Below are 11,947 nucleotides of genomic sequence, written 5' to 3' on the forward strand. Positions count from 1 at the left end.
ACGAATAGGCAGACGTTTCAGTTTCAATGGTTTTAACATGTTATTCCCTTCCATTGATTCATATTAGGTATAAATACACTTTGTTGGATATTAGAGGCTTTTATATGTCTCAATTGTGTAAAATGGAATACAAAAGAAAAAAGAGTATGCAAAGTGTTTGTTTTAATGCCCAAAAGAGAGTTTAAATGATTTATTGGATTGATAGATACGTAGTCAGAGATTGCATGCAATTAGTTGATCAACGACCATAGGATTATATCCCAACAGAGTAATCGATTTATATCGATGGGATAGAGGTACAGAGACAGAGATACTATTTAGATATCAATCCACCAGAGAAAAGAAAAATACCATCGTTATGTTCATGTTCTACTAAGTTATTCATATTTTCAGAGTTGGATGGTATTTAATGATTTCAAAGCCATGTTTTACAGAGTATGTTATGTATCCAATGTTATGTAAGAGTTCCACTTGCTGAATTTTATACTCATTTCGGTTATTTCATGTGATGCATATAAGAGCGACGAGCCAGGACGTTGATTGGAGCCGAGGTCATATGCATAGAGATGGAAGGAAGAAGATATTTTGCTAGCATTTTGACATGATCAAAAATGATATTTTGTATTTTGTTGAAACTCTTGATTGATCATGTATATACATTTGATTGTAAATGTTTTATGTCAAGAAAGTTTAAAATCCTTCCTCCCTTCAAGTAAAATTTTTAATTTTCCGCTGCTATTTTATGAAATCAGTCGACGGTGTTACAGTCTATGGGTTCCTAGTGACGATTCTTTGAGAGATCTGATTATGAAGGAAGTCCATGACACACCATATTCCATTCATCGGGCAGCACAAAAATGTATAAAGATTTGCAGTTGTTATATTGGTGGCCAGGGATGAAGGGGGACATTCTGAAATATGTATCTGAGTGTTTGACTTGTCAGCAAGTCAAAGCAGAGCATCAGAGACAGGCAGAAAAATTGAAGCCACTCCCTATTCCCGAGTGGAAATGGGAGAATATCACTATGAACTTCGTAGTGGGATTGCCAAAAATCGTCAAAGGATCGAATGCCATTTGGGTGATTGTGGATCGTCTTACGAAATCAGCGCATTTTCTACCTATTAAGACGACATTCACCATGATTCAGTATGCCGACTTGTATATTCGGGAGATAGTTCGGCTGCATGGGATTCCTGTATCCATCGTTTCTGACAGGGATCCGAGATTCACGTCATCTTTCTGGAAAAGTCTGCATGCAGTGATGGGGACCAAGCTACTATTCAGTACAGCATTCCATCCTCAAACCGATGGTCAGTCAAAAAGAGTTATACAGATTTTGGAAGATCTACTGCGAGCATGCGTTATTGATTTCCAAGGCAGTTGGGAACCAAAGTTACCTCTAGTGGAGTTCACCTACAATAACAGTTTCCAATCATCAATCGGAATGGCTCCTTTTGAGGCACTTTATGGAAGGAAATGTAGATCTCCTATTCATTGGGACGAGATTGGGGAAAGAAGAGATGTCCGGATGTGATTGAAGATACTGCCGCGCTTGCAGTCAAAATTCGTGATAGAATGAAGACTGCACAAAGCCGACAAAAGATTTATGCAGACAAAAGACGAAGGGACTTAGAGTTTGCAGTGGGCGACCATGTGTTTGTGAAAATAGCACCTATGAAGGGTGTTAAGTGCTTTTGCAGTAAAGAAAAGCTTAGTCCTAGATTTATAGGCCCGTTCGAGATTTTGGAGAGGATTGGGACACTAGCTTACAGAGTGGCATTGCCACCAGCACTTGCAGGAGTTCACAATGTGTTCCACATTTCAATGATGCGGAAGTACATGTCGAATCCGTCACATGTTCTTAATTATGAGCCTCTTCAATTAACTCCAAATATGACATATGAGGAAAGACCTGTCCAAATCTTGGAAAGGCAAGAAAGACGATTACGAAACAAAGTCATTCCAATGGTCAAATTCAAGTGGTTGAATCACTCGGAAAAGGAAGCTACTTGGGAAACCGAGAGGGACTTGAAGAGTCGCTATCCACATCTATTCGGGAAGTTCTAATTTCGAATACGAAATTTTATTTATGGGGGGAGGAATTGTAAGGTCCAAAATTAAGACGACGTAATCTAACTGCATGCAAATCTAGGAATTTTGAAAAATGAGTAATTTAACTGATTTTAATTGCTATTTGATTACGTGACATACATGTTTACATGTAAATTATGATTTCATTATCATCATGCATAAAATTGTATATTTAAGGAATATTCAAGTGACGATCAAGGAACGGGGACCGAGGGCTGAAAACTGTAAAATGTTTTTATTAAATAATTATTTTTAATTATTTAAAATATGGTGGTCTCTTCTAGTATTTTTGAAATTAAAGGGTTTTGAGGTGATTTTATACGCCGGGGCGTAAACTTTATCGGTGTTGGTTTTTCAACTAAAATGCGATCTTTTTGGGCAACCCGGCTAATAAATTCACATGTTTAATTAAACAAAACCTTGTTAATATTTTATTTATGTTCTAATTGGACTAACGGGCCTAATTTAATGGCTTAATAGGCCTAGGGTCTAGCTAGTAGCTAATTAGTATATAATGTGTTATTAAACCCTACACACTTGACACAATCAATCGGCCACCACCCAATTTTATTTCTGAAAAACACTCCCACCCCTCTCTTACCCGTACGGCACACTTGCATAACACCTTCAAGGGACTTTCGAAAGTTCAAAGGGAAAAGCTAGCCAGGGTGTCCCTCCGTTCTTCGTCGTCAACGTATATTCGTGCGTAAATTACGCAAAGGCACGCTATTCATCTCCTTTTTCTCATCCATCATGTCATATATATTTTTTAAATTTAATTTGTATGAAGCAAGAAGCCCAGGAATTTTGCTGTTCTCGTTTCTCATGTGCATGATCTTTATGCAACATGTATGATGCTATGATTCACGTTATTACATCTAAGGGGCTGCCATGACGTTAAGAGATGATCAAGTTATGTTATTATATGTATTAGGGTCACACACACACACTCAACTCACGGCAGAATCGAAGAACCAAGCAAGAGCCGTGAGTTGCTGTCAAAGTGGTGGTGATCAGGTTTCATGGTTAAGGGGCTGGTTGGGTCTTGCCTTGGGCTAGGGCTCGGCCAGGGTCTGTCATGGGTCAGGGGGAGAGTCCTAGCCATGGTAGGACTCGGTGTTGATGGACTGGGCCCGAGAAGTGGTAGTTTTTGCGTGCAGGGGTACGCGGCTGCGGGGGAGGGAAGGGCTCGGTCCAAGCTTGCTGGACAGGGTTAGGGCGAGTCCTCAGGGTCCTAGGTAAGTGCTAAGTACGCTGGTTTGTGGCTAGAGTGTCGGATAGGGTCCTGGTTGCAACAAACATAGAGTCCTTACACATTAAAACTCTCGGCCAAGCATAGGGGATTTTTGGGATTCACGTATTTGGGTTTTGGATTGGTTTCTTAGTGAACTTAGGGTCCAGTAGGGTACTTTAGGATGTTGGTCAAGTTTTGGATCTATATAGTTTGGGGGTAACTCGTGAAAATTGGAAGTGGCTCGGGGTCGAAGTTTAGGTGTAAATTAGGGTTTTAAATAAAGAAAAAATTGGAAAATGGCTCACGGGGGTCGAGTCATGGTCCATCATTGCGAATATGTGGTAACGGTTTTGTGGTAACCGTAAGAATGAGAATATCGTGAGGGTAAAAGGCCCCAGAGGGAGCCCATTTATGGGAAAAGGCCCAAGAGGGAGCCCCGACGATCGTATTTCTATTGGAAAAATGATAGGCCAGGGCCCAGTTGACCGGTGAGAGTGTTGCTGGTGTCCCCCGCCGCCCAGTACTGTGGTTACATGTAGATGGATCCATCGATTTATGATCATGATTAGGAAAGTCACAATTAACGATCTGAATTCAACAAAGGGAAAAGAAAAGGAAAAGGAAAAATGTTTATGATCATGAAAAATATTTTATGTCATATCATGTTGAGGAAAAAGGAAAAAGTTTAAGGTTTGTGAAATGCATGTCATGAAAATGTTTATGCTTAAGTTTATGTATCATGAAAATATTTATGAAAATGGTCATGTTTGAAGTTTATGCATCTTCATGAAAACGATATTTTAAGTACAAGTATTTTTCAATATTATGTTGATTGTATTACGTATTATTTGTTATAAAGATGATGGTGTGTTGAGTCTTTAGACTCACTAGACGTGATGGATGCAACTTTCTTGTTGAGAGTATTTCCAATATATGAAGAGAAGTGACGTTGCGATTCGGTTTAGTTGCGAAGAATATTTTTGGTTCAGAGGAGAGTGCACCCGCGCTCAAAAGAAGACCGCACCCGCGGTCGTTATTTCAGATTTTTGGTCGAGTTGCCGAAGACACACCGCACCCGCGGTGTAAGAGTTACCGCACCCGCTGTCGTCATTTTCGAATTTTTGAATGAGGTGCCGAAGGTATAGAGCACCCGCGGTGCAAAGGCTAGCGTACCCGCGGTCGGTAAACAGTAGAAGCGTGTTTTCGAGATTTAAGTGATATAAATGGTAGAGTTACTCTCATTTCTCTCATTTCTCTCCATTCTCTCGGTTTGCAGCTCAAGTGAAGGCTAGGGTTCCATTTCCTTTCACTTCATCTCTTTGATTCTTGCATCTTGTTGGAGTTTTGTAGTGTGAGCATAGTTATTGTGGGTTCTAAGAGCTAAGGTAAGCTTATGGGTTTGTTTATTTCTTGGTTTTGGTGTTGGGAGAAGTATTCGGTTTGTGATTATTGAGATGATAATGGAGCAATACATGGTTTATTGTTGTAGGTTGTGTACCAAGAGATTATATTCAAGGGTTATATTGGTTGTAAGTGGAATTTCATTCCTTGTGCTCATATGATAATATATGTATGGTGTTTCAATGGTTTTAATGTGCTATTCCCTTCATTTGATTCGTGATATGTATTTATACACTTTGTTGTATATTATGTAGGCATTTTATGTCTCAATTGTGAAAAAGGGATTACAAGAGAAAATAGTCTTCAAAGTGTTTGATTTAATGCCAAAGAGAGAGTTTAAATGATTTATTGGATTGATAGATACGTAGTCAGAGATTGCATGCAATTAGTTGATCAACGACCATAGGCTTATATCCCTCAGAGTTATCGATGTATATCGATGGGATATAGGTACAGAGACAGAGATACTATATAGATATCAATCCAACAGAGAAAAGAGAAATATTATCTTATTGTTATATTATGCTATGTTATTCATGTTTCAAGAGTTGATGGTATTTAATGATATCAAAGCCATGTTTTACAGAGTATGATATATATATTTGTCAATTGCTATGTAAGAGTTCCACTTGCTGAGTTTTATACTCATTTCAGTTATTTCATGTGATGCAGATAAGGGCGACGAGCCGGGACGTTGATTGGGGCCCGAGTCATATGCATAGGAGAGGGAAGGAAGAATGCTACTTTTGCTATCATTTTGGACATGATCACAAAAATGATATTTTGTATTTTGTTGTATCATTTCATTGATCATGTATATATTTTTGATTGTAAATGTTTTTATGTCAAGAAATTTTTAATCCTTCCTCCCTTCAAAAAAATTTTTAGTATTCCGCTGCTATTTTATCAAAACCGGTCAGAGCGTTACATTTAGTGGTATCAGAACACCATTCTTCGGACCAATGCATATGACTTCGTCTACTTTCAACAGTCCGGGTATGTCTTCTTCTACATCTATTCATTGTTATCTATTAATATGTATTTTGTGAGCACATTGTAGGAGTATGCCTCCTAAGAGAAAGTCTTCAGAGGGTGAGGATAGTTCTTCCTCTAGAGTTGTCGATGAGTTCGGCAAGCTACTGAAAGAGAAAGCCAAGGTCCACAATGAGTAGATCCAACAGTTGCTACGTTTGCAAGGTACAGGCCAAGGTAGAGGTCAAGGGAGAGGTCAAGTGGTTCAAGCAGTTAGAACCGATGGGATATTTACTACTTTCAAGAGGATGGATCCGCCTGAGTTTGCAGGAAGTACTGATCTGTTGGTGGCCGTAGAGTGGATCATAGCACTTGAGGCTATATTTGATCATCTCAAGCATGAAGACAAAGACAAAATTGGTTGTGCAGTGTTCATGTTAGTCAAAGCTGCACGCATTTGGTGAAATGCTACCAAGGTGGGTGTTGATGTTCCGGCATTGAAGTGGCAAGATTTCACTGATCTTTTCTATGACAAGTACTTCCCTGATGCACTTCGAACTCGGAAGGTGACTGAGTTTTTGGAGCTTCGAGAGGAAGGTATGAATGTTGATGAGTATATTCTGAAATTCGAGGAGGGCTGTCTGTTTGCCCCATATATTGCTTCCAACGACAAAGACAAGGGTGCTCATTTCATTAGAGGCCTTAGAGCAGAGATCAGAAGGGACATCAATATGTGGAAGGCGGTGACATTCAAAGAGATTGTGGCTAAGGCTTTGTTGGCCGAGCAAGATGAGAAAGATATTGCTAGAGAGAGACAGGCGAGGCAGCAGGCTATTGCTCAAAGAGGCCAGGGTTCGAACCAAAGAGGTAAGGGCGATTTCAAGGGGAAAGGCAAGATAGAGTCGAGTCCGAAAGCACCGGCAGTTCCATTTGATCCTGAGAAGCCTTTGTGTCTCAAGTGCAGTAGGCGTCATAGGGGAGAGTGCAGATTTGGTACTCATACTTGTTACCGATGTGGTACTGCAGGCCATATTGCCAAGGATTGTCCAAGAGGAGCGAGTAAAGAGAAGGTACAGGGTCGCATCTTCACCATGAAAAAGGAAGGTATAAACCATGATTCTTCTGTGATCTCTAGCACTATTTTAATTTCAGGCAGAGTAGCTACGACATTGATTGATAAAGGTGCTACTCATTCTTTTATGTCTGTACTATTGTTGAGATCTTTGGGTATAGTTCCTTCTGTTATTCCCCTCCGATTTAATGTTGTTTTGCCTTCTTTGCCGATTTGATTCTTATTCCGATCGTTGCGTTTGATATTATACTTGGCATGGATTGGCTATCAACCTATCGTGCAGTGATTGATTGCGTTGCTAAGACGGTGAAATTTGCAGATGATGGCAATAAGGAAGGTATGCTCGCCAGTGCAGGTACTTTGTTGGTCCTTCCTTTTATTTCGTGTCTTGAGGCTAAGAAGTTGTTGCTTAGAGGTTGTGATGGGTTTTTGGCTTCAATTGTTGATATGGATAGAATTGTGAAGTTGAATATTGACGATATTGATGTTGTGAGAGAGTTTCCCGAGGTATTTGAGGATGATGTGCCGGGTTTACCGCCGGACAGAGATGTAGAGTTTGTGATTGATCTAGTTCCAGGTACGGTTCCTATTTCTAAGGCTCCGTATAAAATGGCCCCAATAGAGATGAAAGAGTTGAAGACGCAGTTGGAGGATCTTTTGGATAAAGGTTTCATTCGGCCGAGTTCTTCGCCTTCGGGAGCTCCGGTTCTTTTTGTTAAAAAGAAAGATGGGTCTTTGCGGCTTTGCATTGATTATAGAGAGATCAACAAAGTGACTATCAAGAATAAGTATCCGTTGCAACGGATAGACGATCTTTTTGACCAACTTCAGGGGGCTACAGTGTTTTCGATGATTGATCTGCGATCTGGCTATTATCAGTTGAAGGTTAGGGAGTCTAATATCCCTAAGACGGCGTTTCGGACCAGGTATGGTCATTATGAATTTCTTGTGATGTCTTTTGGTCTGACTAATGCTCCTTCAGTCTTCATGGATCTGATGAATCGAGTGTTGAATCCGTATTTGGATAGCTTTGTCATTGTTTTCATCGATGACATATTGATTTATTCCAAGACCAGAGAGCTTCATTCAGAGCACCTCAGAGTTGTGCTTCAGTTTTTGAGAGAGAAGTGGCTGTATGCTAAGTTGAAGAAATGTGAGTTATGGTTGGAGTAGATATCTTTCTTAGGCCATGTTGTCTCGAAGGATGGTATAGCTGTTGATCCTGTGAAAATAGAGGCGATTCAGAAAAGGCCTATTCCTACCACTGTATCAGAGGTACGCAGTTTTCTTGGTTTGGAGGGTTATTATCGTCGTTTTATTTCAAATTTCTCCAAGATTGTCCTGCCGTTAACCAATCTGACGAGGAAAACTGTGAAGTTTGAGTGGTCCAATGAATGCCAAAGTGGATTCCAAGAGTTGAAAGATAGGTTGACGTCAGCACCTGTACTTGCATTGCCCAGTGGTTCAGAGGACTTTATTGTTTACACTGATGCGTCGAAGAAGGGCCTCGGTGCAGTGCTGATGCAACGAGGAAAGGTTATAGCCTATGCTTCTCGCCAGTTGAAGGACTACGAGAAGAATTATCCTACGCATGATCTGGAATTGGCAGCTGTGGTTTTCGCCCTGAAAATTTGGAGACATTATTTGTATGGCGAAAAGTGTGAAATTTTCACGGACCACAAGAGTTTGAAGTATTTGTTTTCTCAGAAAGAACTCAATATGCGACAGAGACGGTGGTTAGAGCTTGTCAAAGACTATGATGTGACTATTAGTTACCACCCAGGGAAAGCGAATGTTGTAGCGGATGCTTTGAGCCGTAAGTCGAGTTCTTTAATTCAGAAGCCATTGTTGTTAGACTTGCAGCGAGAAGAGATAGCTTTGGTGGTTCCGGGCACCACTGCTCGTTTTTCAGCGTTGATCATTCGGGCTACTTTGACAGACAGGATCCGTAGAGAGCAAGCCATTGATGCACAGTTGATAGAGATGAGAGCTAGAGTAGAGGAGAGAGGTAATTCAGATTTTGAGATGAATGGAGATGGTTTGGTGACATTCAGAGGCCGTATATGTATTCCTGCTGGTGATGATATTCGGCGAGACATCTTGACAGAGGCACATATCGCGCCATACTCGATACATCCAGGTAGCACTAAGATGTATCAGGATCTTCGTAGACTCTATTGGTGGCCAGGTATGAAGAAGGATATTGCCATGTTTATTTCTCAGTGCCTAACTTGTCAGCAGGTGAAGATCGAACATCAGAGACCTGCTGGGACATTGCAATCATTACCGATTCCTCAATGGAAATGGGAGCACATTACGATGGATTTCGTGATTGGTCTTCCCAAAACGCAGAAAGGTTTTAACTCTATTTGGGTTATTGTTGATCGGTTGACCAAGTCAGCGCATTTTCTTCCAGTCAAGACGACGTACTCTATGAACCAGTATGCTGAAGAGTACATAGCAGAGATTGTTAGACTTCATGGTGTTCCTATGTCGATCGTGTCTGATCGTGACCCTAGATTTACTTCAGAGTTTTGGAAGAGTTTGCACAGAGCTATGGGTACACGGTTAGCTTTTAGTACAGCATATCACCCCCAGAGCGACGGTCAATCAGAGAGAGTTATTCAGATTTTAGAGGATATGCTTAGAGCTTGTACTATCGATTATCCTGGTAGCTGGGATTCCAAATTGTCTCTTGTTGAGTTCACGTACAATAATAGCTACCAAGCTACGATTGGCATGGCACCATATGAAACACTTTATGGTAGAAAGTGTAGATCTCCTTTGTATTGGAATGAAATTGGTGAGAGGAAGATGTTGGGTCCATGACAGTTGATGTTGTTGCTGTTATTCAAGAGAGGATGAAGACAACACAGTCGAGACAGAAGAGCTATGCTGATGTCAGGCAAAGGCCGTTGCAGTTTGAGGTTGGCGATCATGTGTTCTTGAAGATAGCACCTCTTAAAGGTGTGATGCGATTTGGCAAGAAGGGAAAGTTGAGTCCGAGATTTATTGGCCCATTTGAGATCTTGGATAGAGTTGGCGAACGAGCTTACAGGTTAGCCCTACCGCCAGATCTTGACAGAGTTCATAATGTTTTTCATGTCTCCATGCTCAGAAAGTATATGGCAAATCCTTCCCATGTTCGTCGCCACGAGCAATTGGATTTGACGCCGAATTTGACTTCTCAAGAGATTCCGGTCCAGATTCTGGATCACAAAGTTAAATTGTTGAGAAACAAAGAGATCGGCATTGTTAAAGTCCTTTGGAGGAATCATTTGATTGAAGAAGCCACGTGGGAACCAGAGGATGAGATGAAAGAAAAGTATCCTGAGTTGTTTTCGCAGTGACGTCAATTTCGGGGACGAAATTCCTTTAAGGAGGGGAGATTGTAATATCCAAGCCTGGTGAACGGTACGGTTTACGATTTTGTATGTTTATGGACTATTTGGTCAAGTTTAAGCATGGTTTAGATGTTAAGAGTTGTGATCTATGGTTTATAGTATTGTTGATTATAGATGTTGTGTGGTTATATTGTAGCGTCGTTGCGATTTAATTCATGGTAATTTGTATGTTGAGCCGATTGGTATGAGGCCAATTGGAGTGGTTAGATATGTTATAGAGGTGCAACTTTCTTGTTGAGAGTATTTCCAATATATGAAGAGAAGTGACGTTGCGATTCGGTTTAGTTGCGAAGAGTATTGTTGGTTCAGAGGAGAGTGCACCCGAGCTAAAAAGAAGACCACACCCGCGGTCGTTATTTCAGATTTTTGGTCGAGTTGCCGAAGACACACCGCACCCGCGGTCGTCATTTTCGAATTTTTGAATGAGTTGCCGAAGGTATAGCGCACCCGCGGTGCAAAGGCTAGCGCACCTGCGGTCGGTGAACAGTAGAAGCGTGTTTTCGAGATTTAAGTGATATAAATGGTAGAGTTACTCTCATTTCTCTCATTTCTCTCCATTCTCTCGGTTTGCAGCTCAAGTGAAGGCTAGGGTTCCATTTCCTTTCACTTCATCTCTTTGATTCTTGCATCTTGTTGGAGTTTTGTAGTGTGAGCATAGTTATTGTGGGTTCTAAGAGCTAAGGTAAGCTTATGGGTTTGTTTATTTCTTGGTTTTGGTGTTGGGAGAAGTATTGGGTTTGTGGTTATTGAGATGATAATGGAGCAATACATGGTTTATTGTTGTAGGTTGTGTACCAAGAGATTATATTCAAGGGTTATATTGGTTGTAAGTGGAATTTCATTCCTTGTGCTCACATGATAATATATGTATGGTGTTTCAATGGTTTTAATGTGCTATTCCCTTCATTTGATTCGTGATATGTATTGATACACTTTGTTGTATATTATGGAGGCATTTTATGTCTCAATTGTGAAAAAGGGAATACAAGAGAAAATAGTCTTCAAAGTGTTTGATTTAATGCCAAAGAGAGAGTTTAAATGATTTATTGGATTGATAGATACATAGTCAGAGATTGCATGCAATTAGTTGATCAACGACCATAGGCTTATATTCCTCAGAGTTATCGATGTATATCGATGGGATATAGGTACAGAGACAGAGATACTATATAGATATCAATCCAACAGAGAAAAGAGAAATGTCATCTTATTGTTATATTATGCTATGTTATTCATGTTTCAAGAGTTGATGGTATTTAATGATATCAAAGCCATGTTTTACAGAGTATGATATATATATATGTCCATTGCTATGTAAGAGTTCCACTTGCTGAGTTTTATACTCATTTCAGTTATTTCATGTGATGCAGATAAGAGCGACGAGCCGGGACGTTGATTGGGGCCGGAGTCATATGCATAGGAGAGGGAAAGAAGAAGGCTACTTTTGCTAGCATTTTGGACATGATCACAAAAATGATATTTTGTATTTTGTTGTATCATTTCATTGATCATGTATATACTTTTGATTTTAAATGTTTTTATGTAAAGAAATTTTTAATCCTTCCTCATTTCAAAGAAATTTTTAGTATTCCGCTGCTATTTTATCAAAACCGGTCAGAGCGTTACAAAAAGGGTAAAATATTTTATAAAAATATTTTCATGTGGAAAATGTATATGGCCGAAAATTGAGTGTAAAAAAATTCTAGTACTTTTAAAGCAATAAAAAGGACAAGACGTTTCAGTTGAATTCAGATCATGATTGTGACTCGTAT

This window comes from Primulina tabacum, chromosome 12 (assembly GCF_025594145.1).
Source record: "Primulina tabacum isolate GXHZ01 chromosome 12, ASM2559414v2, whole genome shotgun sequence".
Taxonomy (NCBI): Eukaryota; Viridiplantae; Streptophyta; class Magnoliopsida; order Lamiales; family Gesneriaceae; genus Primulina; species Primulina tabacum.